The 15,295-nt window shown below is 39.4% G+C and overlaps 1 protein-coding gene and 1 long non-coding RNA gene across 2 annotated transcripts in view; both read right to left on the reverse strand.

Moving 5' to 3' along the window:
• LOC105009334 (sialoadhesin-like) overlaps positions 1–15,295 on the reverse strand; it is an 81,439-nt gene that overhangs the window by 3,540 nt on the left and 62,604 nt on the right. The gene's annotated exons all lie outside the window — the stretch shown is intronic.
• LOC109616110 lies at positions 3,636–4,682 on the reverse strand. The gene is made up of 3 exons (XR_002197171.3): positions 4,497–4,682; positions 4,064–4,378; positions 3,636–3,865 (listed from the first exon to the last, which is right to left on the reverse strand). It is a non-coding gene; the product is annotated as an uncharacterized LOC109616110 (long non-coding RNA).

The raw sequence follows: 15,295 nt of genomic DNA on the forward strand, positions 1-15,295 counted from the left end.
ACTCACAGGTATCTTAACATTATTGAAGCCTACAATCACACTTATGTTTGATATGATGTCCTCATTCAGTTGGTCAATTACTAACCTACAGTCTATCTTCATATGATGTCCTCATTCAGCTGGTCAATAACTAACCTACAGTCTATCTTCATATGATGTCCTCATTCAGTTGGTCAATTACTAACCTACAGTCTATCTTCATATGATGTCCTCATTCAGCTGGTCAATTACTAACCTACAGTCTATCTTCATATGATGTCCTCATTCAGATGGTCAATTACTAACCTACAGTCTATGTCTTCAATATTCTGTTATACTCGTTGTGTCCCATCTACTAGTTAATGTGGTGATCTGGTGGGCATATTATTGTTTTAACACCAATATGAAATGTAATAGTGTTTTATCCTCCATGTCCAGTCACAGGAATACACGTCTAACTACACCATTTAAACTGATTGTGATAAAAATTGTGATAAAAAGCTCCCAGAATCCCCAGAAATATCATGTAAACATCTGTTCAACTTTCTGGACAGTATATCACACAAATACATGCATTTACATCAACAGCTCCAGAAAATATTAAGAGACCACTGCACATTTTAGTTTATTTCCAAATAAGTTGAACAGAAAAGTTATGAATGAGGAAAAGAAGCGTTCAATTTGCAGTGGTCTCTTAATTTTAACCCTTCTGTTCCTCACTCAAAACCTTCCATTTCAACGTTTTTGGAAAAGAAAGAAAAAGGTGCAAAAAAGATTTTCAGAGCTGTATAAATTTGCACAGTAAATAGGAAAAAACCTGTCCAACACACAGGACATGGGTTCATGTCTAGAAACCAATAATTTAAATATACATTTAATATGAGTTACTTACCATACCACTCTTCTTTTACTTTGTATGTTGAGGAAATAGAAACCGTTTGGGAGGTTTTTGGTTTGTGCTTCAGTTTGTCCTCAGTGACCATAGAGTTGAATAGAGGAATCCCTCGCAACAATGTCTGCTTTAGCCAAGGTATGATTATTTAATATTTTTGCATACCTTATATAAAGATGTTGTAGAAATAGTAAACATTTACTTAAATACTATATTAAATGACTCGGCCAATGGTGTCACAGAATCTGTAATATCAAATATTTAAAGGTGGTTCATGTATACAGCTCTATGTTAAGAACCCATTTGCAGTGAATGGCTTCCTTCCTCAATCACACAAGTTGCCTCTTACAGAATAACCATGCTGATGCTGTTATGCATAAGTGGCTGACTGACTAATCTACAAATCAGGTTGAGAAGTTATTTATAATGAAATGTGATTTGTAGGTCATTCAGTCTAGCCTTTAAAATCGTCATCAATTCATCAATTAGTTTATCAATTGTTTAGTCTTTTGTAAATTGGCATTTGTCAGAAAGGGCTTAAACAGACACCCAGAATTAAACCCCCATAAGTATGCAGTCATACAGTTGATTTGGTACAGTCATATATAATAGAAGTCCCCAGACACGACCTCCATAGTCAGTGATCTGTCAATGTCAACCACAGATAGGCAGGAAATATTGTCTGCCTGTGGTTGGTGCTTTCGCTTTCACAAGGCACTGTTTCCTTGAACTGTTTGCTACACGGGACATCAGGACACTCCTCTGCCGTGTTTGGAAAGGTACATGTGGTTCTGCCAGTTCTGTCCATACTGATGGTTCTCTTCACAGTGTAACATACTGCCAGTCTGGATGTAGTTCAGGATGTTTAATGGCATCATTAATTATACAAACCATGGCCGGATCTCCAAAATTACCAATGACTATACATGAATCTGTAGAAAACATATAGTGTGTTGTAAACCACAAACCCCCTAAAAACAATGACTATACATGAATCTGTAGAAAACGTATAGTGTGCTAAAAACTGTTATGGAATATATTGAACTAATGTACATTTTAGAAATGTCTGCATTTCTATTCCCTGGTATGTAACTGGTTTTTGTTTGTGATGTCTGAATAATATCAGTGGATAATTGGGTCCTCTGACCATCTGTTAATCTGCCTAAACCAATAAGGGTATCTGTCCTTTGTTCTTCAGGAATAGGGCTAGCTGTCTGAGAGTGACTTTACGATGCTCCCCTACTCCCTTTAGAGTAAACACCTAAGACAAGATAGAGGAAGACACAACCGGGGGCAGGAAGTGATAAAGTAACAAATGTTGTCTTTAGAGAATGAATGAGCAGTCTTACCACACCACGTTTAACTGTTTAAATACTGTGACTGTTCTGTGTTACTCAGAGTTTCCTCACAGGTTAATTCTGTAAGCTTTTGACACTTCTCTCCTTGCAAGTTAATAAAACCGCTAATCGTGCTCCAGATTATTTTGTCTCTGTACTTCCTTCCATTAAGAGTTCTTATCGGTGAAATCATCATCACAAAACCACAAACCCCCCAAGATGCCCTTTTTGCAGGAGGGGGTGTGGGGGGGCGGGGGGAGACAAGGTGGCGTCGAGTGGCTTGAACCAGCCAGCTTTATTGCGGACCGTTTTCGCAGGGGAACTGAGGTCCAGCTGGACGTCTACATCGTCTGGTCCGTTGCCATCGACGGGCAGCTTCGGGACCGTGACCGTTTGGCGCGCCGCGCCCGTCACTCTCCCTCTCGCAGCGGAGAGAGAAGGACAGAGTCTGCGGTGTCGGTGCCTGTTCTGTGGTGAGAAGGGGCACTTCCTGAAGGGGTGTGTCTAGGCCCAGGGCAGGCAGGAGGTGAGTGGCCAGTTTGGCACAGTAAGTGCCTTGCATTTACATGATACAGCAAGCCCTTTCTGTAGCTCTGTGGTGTTGTCTGGTGGGTCTCCCTCTCATACATCCACAGCCCTGATTGACTCCGAGGCTACGGGGAGCTTCAACGACCGTTCCCTGGTCTCTGTTCTCGCCTGGAGCAGAGGGCAGCAGAGCACCCAACACACCCACACACCTGATTTCAGTTAGTTATCATGATGTCTATTTAGGTTCCTTGTTTTCACCCAGTGAGCAACTCACGGGTTATTGTGTCTGTTTGTTAACACCGTGTGACCAGAAACGTGATTCCTCGTGTCAGTGTTGTTTTGTTACTTCGTTTTTGCCTCTCCACTACCCTCGTAACCCTGTGTGTGTGTGTGTGTGTGTGTGTGTGCAGGTCTACTTCTGTCTATCCAGTGCTTTGTTGGAGAGGAAATGCCAGAGACTGTCTAGAGATGGGATTCCTCCCTGGAACTGACCCAGACAGACGTGGTTTCCTTGGTTATGGCTGTTTCTGTGGGCAATGATGGATGCTTCTGGCTTTGTGTTGACATGTACATAAGGACAGTATTCATTCAATGTTTAGAATTGTTTAGAATGTTTAGAATTTTCAACTAAATAATCAATAATTTCAAAACATTTAACATTTAAATTGTGATCCATGCATCTCAACCTGATCCATGTATTATTACCTTTACTGTGTTCATGCTATTTAAAACTGATTACCAACCCAATGGTAACAATCAAGAGTTATGTGATTGCACACCTGTGTCTTACAGTCAAAATTTCAGCCCATCATTCAGGAAAACATGAATGTAATTTAGAAAATATACAGAGAGTATGGACAATTCACTGTGCATCTCATGTACTTACATGTGACATTGAGAGTCTTTTCAGGAGTCTCATGACCTTTGACACCACAGGAGAATCTGCCTGCATCTTCACTGCTGACTGAGAGGATATGGACAGTAGAGTTGGTGTTGGTGTTTTCTATAGGCTGTCCATTCTTATACCAACTGTATTCTGGGTTGGGGTCCAGAGTACATTTAGTTGAACATGTCAGAGTGACCCTGTTCCCCTCTGACACAAATGTAGGCTCCATCTCCAACACAACATCTATAGTAAAACAACATAGTGGCTCAATTTATACAACAACTCAGAGTGTGGGATACAACTTTACCAATGTCTTTAACAGTGTTCAACAAATGTGTTCACATGCAGAAGTCTATATCTGATGTGCTTCTCATGGTAAACTAATTTAGCTGAGTCCAACTTGAGCATGGTAATTACAGTAAAACAGGTGTGACAGATTACCTGTGACAGTCAGGGAGACATTTTCATATTTCGTTAAATCCGAAGGTTTAAATGTGAAGTAATAAGATGTTGAGTCCTCCTCGCTTACATCTGTGATTCTCAGGGTACAGTCATTTACCTTATTCCCAAGGTACAACACACGACCTGCATTATTATTTGGGATTTCTTTCCAATTTCGATTCTTCCAGTAATACCACATGGTTGTCCTGACATCATGATAACTGGGATATGGGTAAGAGCTGGACAGGTCCACTGTTGACCCCTTCAAGGCACAGATACTCTGAGATGTGTAGGTCACACAATATGTTTTTTTACCTGAAATAAAAAAAAGAATATCAACATGTATTTTAATGTTGATGAATATTGATTGATTATTTCTCATGATTCACAAGATACAACGAAATGGGACTCATTTGAAAATGTTCCCACTCACACACTGCAGGAGATCGAAGGTTCTCATGGCCTTTAACACCACAGGAGTAACGGTCTTCATCACTGAAGTTGTGAACATTCAAGCTGGAAGTGTCTTCTCTAATAGGTTGCCCGTTCTTGTACCAGATGTAGGTGGCATTGTCAGTCAGAGGACAGGATGTTCTACAGTTCAGTTTATTCTTATCATACCCCAACACCTTCAGACCTGAGCAGAGAGATGTTATAAAAAGCATTTGTTAATTAAAACCAGTACCACTGTTCTTATTGAAAATGTAAGGCCTGATTTGAGTTGTACTGTGTTATTACATAACTACGATTACAGTACCTGTGACACTCAGGGTGACATAGACATATTTTGCCAAAGGCCAATGTGTAAATCTGAACTGATAAGATGTTGAGTCTTCCTCTCTCAGGTCTGTGATTCTCAGGGTACAGTCATTGTCTTTATTCCCACGGTACGATACACGACCTGCATTATAATTTGGGATTTTATTCCAATTTCGACTCATCCAGTAAAACCATTCAGTTGCTGTGACTGTGTAACCACTGGGATATGTGAAAGAGCAGGACAGGTCAACTGTTGACCCCTTCAAGGCACAGATCCTCTGAGAGGTGTAAGTCACACAATAATCTCTGTTGCCTGAAACAAGAAATTAGAATCTCAATTTATTTTAAAATTGATCAATAATCATTGATAACTTCATATTTTTCACAAGATACAACAAAATGGTATTCATTGAATGTTCCCACTCACACACTGCAGGAGATCTGAGGTTCTCATGGCCTTTAACACCACAGGAGTAACGATCTTCTTCACCGAAGTAGTAAACATCCAAGCTGGAAGTGTCTTCTCCAATAGGTTGCCCGTTCTTGTACCAGATGTAGGTGGGCTTGACAGTTAGAGGACAGGATGTGATACAGGTCAGTTTATTGTGATATCCACGAATCACCTCAACATGCAGATCTGAAGAGAGAGATTTATGAAGAAGGAAATTGGTTTGTTAAAACCAATATTACTGTTCTTCCTGAAAATGTAACACCTGATTTGAGTTGTACTATGTTATTACATAACCAAAGTACCCATACATGTGACAGTCAGGTTGATATCGGATCCAGATGTCCATGAATACTCAGTTTTAAACTGATATGATGCTGAGTCCTCCTCTCCCAGGTCTGTGATTCTCAGGGTACAGTCATTGTCCTTATTCCCTAGGTACAATACCCGACCTGCAGACTTATCTGGGATTTTAGTCCTGACCCCATTTTTCCGGTAATACCATTCATTTGCTGTGACTGTGTAACCCCTGGGATTTGTGTAATAGCAGGACAGGTCCACTGTTGACCCCTTCAAAGCACAGATCTTCTGAGAGGTGTATGTCACACTCTGACCCAGTACCACTGCAACACCTTCACACAAAACAGGGGTATTACTTTTAAACCAGCTGTATTTGTCTACAGTTAAGTGTGACGAGAAACCACTAATACGCATCACTCAGAGTGACTCTATGTGCACAGAACACACCCAAGTAATACCTAATTTTCTCTATAAGAAACCTATGTAGATTGGTTAGGGAACCCAAAGGATGAAAAAGAAAACATACCTGTCAAAGACCAGAGAAATACCACCGACACACTTCCTGTTCTCAGGGACATTGTTGTACCTCCCTCCCTGTAGTCTTAGAAACATAAAAAACAACTCTATAACTAGTGAATAACTACACCAAACATAGAGAACAAGAACGCATAACTGAAGATGAACCAGTCTCATATAATTCTGTTCTGTGTGATCTATTAGTGTTGTCAACATGTGAATCCTGATGGTCTGTATGCTAGTTGGACCATGTACAGGTGCTGGTCATATAATTAGAATATCAACAAAAAGTTGATTTATTTCAGTAATTCCATTCAAAAAGTGAAACTTGTAAAATGTATACATTCATTCCACACAGACTGATATATTTCAAGTGTTTATTTCTTTGATTATAACTGATAACGAATGAAAACCCCAAATTCAGTATCTCAGAAAATGTGAATATTGTGAAAAGGTTCAATATGGAAGATACCAGGTGCCACACTCTAATCAGCTAATTAACCCAAAACACCAGCAAAGGCCTTTAAATGGTCTCTCAGTCTAGTTCTGTAGGCTACACAATCATGGGGAAGACTGCTGACTTGACAGATGTCCAAAAGACGACCATTGACACCTTGCACAAGGAGGGCAAGACACAAAAGGTCATGGCTAAAGAGGCTGGCTGTTCACAGAGCTCTGTGTCCAAGCACATTAATAGAGAGGCGAAGGGAAGGAAAATATGCGGTAGAAAAAATGTACAAGCAATAGCTACCCTGGAGATAATTGTGAAACAAAACCCATTCAAAAATGTGGGGGAGATTCACAAAGAGTGGACTGCAGCTGGAGTCAGTGCTTCAAGAACCACCACGCACAGACGTATGCAAGACATGGGTTTCAGCTGTCGCATTCCTTGTGTCAAGCCACTCTTGAACAAGACACAGCGTCAGAAGCGTCTCGCCTGGGATATAGACAAAAAGGACTGGACTGCTGCTGAGTTATGTTCTCTGATGGCCGTACATTTTGCATTTCCTTTGGAAATCAAGGTCCCAGAGTCTGGAGGAAGAGAGGAGAGGCACAGAAAGTCCAGTGTATAGTTTCCACAGTCAGTTATGGTTTGGGGTGCTGTGCCATCTGCTGGTGTTGGTCCACTGTGTTTTCTGAGGTCCAAGGTCAACACAGCCGTCTACCAAGAAGTTTTAGAGCACTTCATGCTTCCTGCTGCTGACCAACTTTATGTAGAGGCAGATTTCATTTTCCAACAGGACTTGGCACCTGCACACAGTGCCAAAGCTACCAGTACCTGGATTAAGGACCATGGTATCCCTGTTCTTAATTGGCCAGTAAACTCGCCTGACCATAACCCTTTAGAAAATCTATAGGGTATTGTGAAGATGAAGATGCGATACGCCCGACCATACAATGCAGAAGAGCTGAAGGCCACTATCAGAGCAACCTGGGCTCTCATAACACCTGAGCAGTGCCACAGACTGATCGACTCCATGCCACACCGCATTGCTGCAGTAATTCAGGCAAAAGGAGCCCCAACTAAGTATTGAGTGCTGTACATGCACATACTTTTAATGTTCATACTTTTCAGTTGGCCAACATTTCTAAAAATATTTTTTTTGTATTGGTCTTAAGTAATATTCAAATTTTCAGAGATACTGAATTTGGGATTTTCATTAGTTGTCAGTTATAGTCATCACAATTAAAAGAAATAAACATTTGAAATATATCAGTCTGTGTGTAATGAATGAATATAATATAAAATGTTCCCTTTTTGAATGGAATTACATTACATAAATAAACTTTTTGATAATCTAATTATATGACCAGCACCTGTATATACAGCTCCGGTAAAAATTAAGAGACCACTGCAACTCTTTCTTTCCTTTCCAAAAAAGTAGAAAAGGAAGGCTCTATGTGAGGAAAAGAAGGTTTAGAATTAAGAGTCCACTGCAAATTGAACACTTCTGTTCCTCACTCAAAACTTTCCTTTTTGATTATTTTTTTTTCACTTTTCAAGCTGTGTTTACTTCCTCATCATCATCCATCTTCAACATCAACAAAAACGTTTCTGCAGGTAACTAATCAAGTGTGAACGCAATATTGTATAATTAATTGTTTGAACAAAGAAACAATTGTCTTGAAGTAAAACACAAAACACACCTCAAAATAACTAAAATTATTAAAAGGATTCAGTAAAACCCTAAAAAATTACCCTTATTATTAAAAACAACTATTATAATAAAAACAAATTCAAGACATTGTCAAGTGTGCGATTTAATCACTTACAGATATAGGTAAGAGCTCCTGTTGGGCCACAAGTCAAATAACTGGCATTGAAGCAAAACCATGTGCCAGTAAAAATGGTTTTCTGATGGTGACAGAAATTAAATATTGTTGAAAGAAAAATCCCTGATGCCGAACAGTCTTTTCCTTCCTCATGAAGTCGGTATCACAATCAGACAGGCACTTGAAAAACGGGGCGTAACGGTTTTCAAACGGAAAATGTTCAACAGGCCACAGTAGTAATTTGAGGAAGTGGCTGATTTTGTCAAAGAGATGAAATGTGTATTGTCCTATGTGTTTTTTTAACCTCATACAAAATCAAGTGAAATCATAAATATATGTTGCTCTACCCTTCTTCATAGAACAGGTGCATAGTTCAACTTACATCCGGTCTGCCCACTGATGTCATTCACAATATTCAATTATCCCATTAAATGTATTTGCATCATCATCATCATCATCATTATCATCATTCTGTCTCTCAATGTCAAAGTAATGCTAAAGATTCCAGTGTCCAACGACAACGACAGCAACAAGAATAGCAACAACAACAACAGAAACTTTTTGAACAGATGTGTTGCGTTTCATCAACACTCATTGTTCAATTTCATTTTTATTCTCAGGACTAGAAGTGAAAGGGGGTTTTGTTCTTTAGAAACTGTCAGGTAAGTGTGAGATCTGAGGTGGATTTACATTACAAGGAGTCAAGGCAGTCAGATCCACTGTCACTCATGAACATACTGACGACCAGACCAACACATCAGGAAAGGGGTTCCATGTAAATTGGGTCATACCCGTGATCTCATTCATGTTATTCTACTAACTCATTCAATATACTGTCATCATCTGGGTGACGTGCTTAGGATGGTTAAAGACCATGTAGAATTAAACATAGACACCACATTCCTTTCAGTCTTTTTTAAACATGACGAGTGAATTCATACTGTCCACTAAATCTGGTGATTAGTTCCATATCAAGGACGCCACCCAGTCAATGTTTGTATCTAACGATGCATCCCAGTCATTAAATGTTTGTATCTAAAGATGCATCCCAGTCATTAAATGTTTGTATCTAAAGATGCATCCCAGTCATTAAATGTTTCTATCTAAAGATGCATCCCAGTCATTAAATGTTTGTATCTAAAGATGCATCCCAGTCATTAAATGTTTCTATCTAAAGATGCATCCCAGTCATTAAATGTTTCTATCTAAAGATGCATCCCAGTCATTAAATGTTTCTATCTAAAGATGCATCCCAGTCATTAAATGTTTCTATCTAAAGATGCATCCCAGTCATTAAATGTTTCTATCTAAAGATGCATCCCAGTCATTAAATGTTTGTATCTAAAGATGCATCCCAGTCATTAAATGTTTCTATCTAAAGATGCATCCCAGTCATTAAATGTTTGTATCTAAAGATGCATCCCAGTCATTAAATGTTTGTATCTAAAGATGCATCCCAGTCATTAAATGTTTCTATCTAAAGATGCATCCCAGTCATTAAATGTTTCTATCTAAAGATGCATCCCAGTCATTAAATGTTTCTATCTAAAGATGCATCCCAGTCATTAAATGTTTGTATCTAAAGATGCATCCCAGTCATTAAATGTTTCTATCTAAAGATGCATCCCAGTCATTAAATGTTTGTATCTAAAGATGCATCCCAGTCATTAAATGTTTGTATCTAAAGATGCATCCCAGTCATTCCTTCTGAATGGTCGGATGTCATGCTGACTGGCTGTTGACGTTGATCACAGTTAGCTGAACACAGTTAGCTGAACACAGTTAGCTCTGCCTCTATACATTATCAGGATAACTACGCTACGTAGCTGAATTCTCCTCAGCTGTCTCCTAGCAACATTCTTGTACGGTGAGACTCAGGCCAATCATACTTAGTCTGAAACATGTTAAGGCGTTCAGCAGACGTTCTTCTCCAGGGAAATTTACAGAGTTGTGTGCACATATTCACACAATGGCATACCCCCCCCCCCCCCCAACCATGCTATACCGACTGAACTACATGTTTCAAAGTGTTGTGCCAGCATTCAACGGGACAACTTTTTTGCCAACAGTTTTGTCAAACTAGATTTCACATCATGATGTATTCAGATGTTGTTGTTCTGTTCCAGGAATGATTCTGCCATTTTGACAGACCGCGTAAGCGGAGCCGGCCAAGAAGAGCGAATGTCTCTTACTGACTGACTGAATGGATGACTGGCAGACTGACTGACCCACGTCGCTGGCTACAACCTTCAGTAGCTACGTTATAGTAAGCCTAAAATAAAATGAAAATAAGTACGCATCCATGTATTCTTTTTGGGGTAATATAGGCTAGATCAAAACTCATTGGGCAGTAAAAGAGTAGGTGTTTCCCCGATTCTCTTGTCTTTTCATTCAACTAAAAAGTTATCGTCACCTATATTTATATGTATTGTATCAATGTCAATGACAACTGAATGAAAAAACAAGTAGGCCTATTACTGGCTAAGATGACAGGGCTGGGGGTGTGGAACCAAACGCAGACACATAGGAGGTGTCGTGAACAGACGTTTATAGTAGCAGTCTCGTGGTCGGCAGGCAGGCAGAGGTCAGAAAACGAATCGGACCACTAGAAGTACAGAGGATTTGGCTGGTTGGAGGTCGGGGACAGGCAGAGGTCGTAACGAGGTGGTCCACAAGGCAGAAGCACAGGGGGCAGGCAGGATCGGGGTCTGGGACAGAAGGGGTTCACTAACTGGGAAGGCAGAGCAGAGAACGAGTAACAGGAGACAGGAAACATGGGAGTACATGCTGGAAATGCATGAAAAGACACTAGGATCTGGCAGCGGATGAACAGAAAACAGGCATAAATAGACAAGCGGTACATAATAAGTTGTTAAAACGGGGAGTGGCGGAAGCCATACACTTCATAGATGCTTTTTGTGGCAGAGGAAAACTTCATGAGAAACGTTAGTCAGTTAACACAATACCTAATGGTGTCTAGCAACATTTACAAACTTGGCATGATGTCACTATGTGACTTTAGCGATACAGGGCAAATGTACAGTATAGCGCTGTGGTGTAGTGGTTGAAGATACAACCACTCAGGTGGGACACCCGGTTTCAAATCCAGTAAGGGCCACGACATTCACTGCTTTTAATTGTAAAATGTGTTATTTTCTTTTTCTTTTGGGGCGACCTTTAGAAATCTTGCCTAGGGCGCCAGTTTGGCCAGATATGCATGGTTGTTGTCATTGCTTCAAGTCAGAGTCACTGAAATGCCCTCCAATATTTCACCAGAGGGACTGACTGACACTGATGGGTTCTTTGGGCCATCTAGTGGACATTATGTTACAATACAGTGTTTTAAATCAATTACACTGGAGCATTATAGAATATACAGTACGGTTGTGCAATACTATTGTGCTAACAGCTTCAGTTTTTCTGTTTGATGTGGTGGCACTGACTAATGAAAAAATCTGATGGTAATGTTTGGTTTACTTACAATGTACATCAACAAACACACTTGAAGAGTTGAGTTGTCCATTATGTCAAAAGTGCCATACCTAGTTTTAGCCTATCATTTAAGTGAATGTTTACTTTCACTTAAATTATTATTCATACCACTTCTATTCTTTCTCCCGTAGGCACATTATCTGACATCCCAGCATACCCGCTTGGTAAACACTGGTTACTACTTTTATGATTTTAGAGTTGTATCTTTTTAGTCATTTTGTATTTTGTGTTTTAGATCTTAGACGTGCCCCAAATGTATACATTTTTAAATCCAGGATAAAAACACTTGTCTTATCACGTGCCTATGACTGAGCTTTTAATCTCTATATGTTTTCTTATTATATTTTTTTAAATCATATTATGTTTTCATTTGTTTTAATGTTTTCATTTGGGTATTTGTTTTTATGTTATTGTTTTCATATATTTTTCTTTGTAAAGCACATTGAATTGCTTCGATGTATGAATTGTGCTACATGAATAAACTTGCTTGCTTTGTAAAGCACATTGAATTGCTTCGATGTATGAATTGTGCTACATGAATAAACTTGCTTGCTTAAGAAATTATAGCAATTAAATATACCGTGGTTATACTTACTTTGTTTGTGGTGTTACACTATGAGATCTGAACGAGGAATTGACTGGGTGCTGCTTTGCAAACCTAGATGCCCAGGCATTTCTGAAACATACATTATCAGCTTCACAGTAATATTTTCCACTGACCTCAGATGTGATTTTCTAGGTCTGTCCTGATGTTTTTTGAGAGATTACGTTCATCTTGTACCAGGTGTATTTGTCCACAGGTGGCTTGGCATCACTGCTGAAGGTCACTGAGTCACTGAACTACGATTTTTCCATTGCATCATGGAACATTGACTTACATTATGATTGTACAAGTTACGTACTAAACTAATACCTACAAATCTTATCCAATATCTACAAATCGTATCCAATAATTATTGCTGTAATTGCTGCAAAATGTGGCCAAAAATCAATGGCCGAAACTCCCAATCCATTTAGATTTATTATTCAAAGTATAACAAGGGGGATGAATACTTTTGCAAGCAACTGTCTATCGACATAATATGGATCTAGTCAAATGCCTAGTTTTTAATCTCCAGTGTTTACACTGAGGGTTGACTTGATCATACTGCAGATTAACCCTCCCACTTTGACACTGTAAATACTGACATTCCTGTTACAACCAAAACATTTAGCTAGAAATAAAATATCACTCACAAGTAAACATCTTAATAATAAAAGAAAAACATACAAAGTGAAGTAATGCTGAGAGCAGGGACGCTGATAGGAATGACAGAATGTAACGTTTAGGACCAAAACCAAGGGGCCAAAACATAAATTAATAGTTATTATATTACTGTCCAAAAAATAGGTCATAAATGTGTTAATGTTTAATTTTTTCATTCATATCTAGGCCACAAACCGTCCAACCCCGAGACCTGTAATTTTGTCAAACTTCTATATTTTGTCTGTTTCTTGTGGTATTGACTTCAGATGTTGTTGTGTTCAGGTCGTCACGTTCTGGGGTTTCTTCACTGTGCTGTAGATCACAGAGGGATCCTCTTCTGTCATTGGTGCTGCTGGTCTGTAGAGAGACAATCCAAAAGTCATCTGAATCTGCACCCCAGATGTGACCCTGTTCCCATTTAGTCCACTACTTCAGACCTGGGCCTATGAAGCTCCTGTCAAAGTAATGTGGTACATGTGGAGTAGGGAACCATTTGGAACACATTCAGAACAGTTCTTCAGAACCATCATCAAGTCACTCATTATGAACTAGTATTGGATTTATTACATCACTAAATCAGTGGTTGTTATGGGTCCCACTGTTCATGTAAATTTAATTATTAAATCACTAAATCAGTGGTTGTTACGGGTCCCACTGTTCATGTTAATAGAATTATTAAATCACTAAATCAGTGGTTGTTATGGGTCCCACTGTTCATGTTAATTGATAACATACTCTCATCTCACAACAGACAACAAAGTACTGTGTGATTGACAGAAAATACTCACAGGGTGGAACCACTGGCGCTGTTGAATTTCACAACAGTGTACATCAGGCTGGTGTCCTGATTCTGGGGTGGAGGCATCTGGACGGTGGAGTACAGAGCCTCTTCCTGGTGGTGGGGGTAAGAGAGGGGGACGTTGGTGTAGACCTGGTCTTCCTGGTTGTCTGAGTCTGGGCTCATGGTGACCATTCCTGACACGTTGTGGTACACCAGACTGGAGTCTCTCTGATGGGAGGAGAGGACAGCGTGAGAACAGATGTGGTCAACCATGATCAGTCATGTGAAAAGGGATGAAAAACTCCTTTGACAGTTCACTTTCACTTCAAATATTTGCACACATGGATGTTTGAGCTAAAAGTGAAACAAGGTGACATTCTGCACTTTTTTTCATATTGGTCTTTCAACTTTTCCTGTGTCTTGACTTTAACGTCATGATACTAATATGGAAAATACTGCATGATTGTAAAGTATAATCTGTCAGTGACATTTGTTTACCTTTGTCTGACAATAGTGCTGTACACAGCTCCGGATTTATTTTTTGACAACTGAAAATGAAGGTTTTGAGTGAGGAACAGAAGCTTTAAAATGTAGAGACCACTCAAAATGTTCCTTCTCAATTATTCTGGAAAGGAAAGATAAAAGGTGCAGTGGTCTCTTATTTTTTTCCTGAGATGTATACAGTTGTGCTCATAAGTTTGCATACCCTGGCAGAAATAGTGACATTTTGGCATTAATTTGGAAAATGTGACTGATCAAGCAAAACATTTAAGCTTGTTGGACACAACCATAACCTGTATGTTTGGAGAGGGGTCAACAAGGCCAATAGTGAACAGAATACCATCCCCCCTGTGAAGCATGGTGGTGGCTCACTGATGTTTTTGGGGTGCGTGAGCTCTAAAGGCAGGGAATCTTGTGAATATTGATGGCAAGATGAATGCAGCATGTTATCAAAAAATACTGGCAGACAATTTGCATTCTTCTGCACGAAAGCTGCGCATGGGATGCTCTTGGAAGGCACGAAAATGATCCTAAGCACAACCAAACACTTTACATGACCTGGAGGCATTTTGACAATATGAATAAGCAGCTATACCACCTGCAAGAATTCAGGACCTCATAGACAACTATTACAAAAGACTGCATGCTGTCATTGATGCTAAAGGGGGCAATACACAGTATTAAGAACTAAGGGTATGCAGACTTTTGAACAGGGGTCAGTTAATTTTATTCTTTGTTGCCATGTTTTGATTTATGATTGTGCCATTCTGTTATGACCTACAGTTAAATGTGAATTCCATAAGAAATAATACATGTGTTTTGCCTTTAAAAATGGTACACATATTACCAATTCTCCATAGGTATGCTAACTTTTGGGCACAACTGTTTATTACAGTTTTCCTCCATTGGTTTGGC

This window comes from Esox lucius, chromosome 9 (genome assembly GCF_011004845.1).
Source record: "Esox lucius isolate fEsoLuc1 chromosome 9, fEsoLuc1.pri, whole genome shotgun sequence".
Taxonomy (NCBI): Eukaryota; Metazoa; Chordata; class Actinopteri; order Esociformes; family Esocidae; genus Esox; species Esox lucius.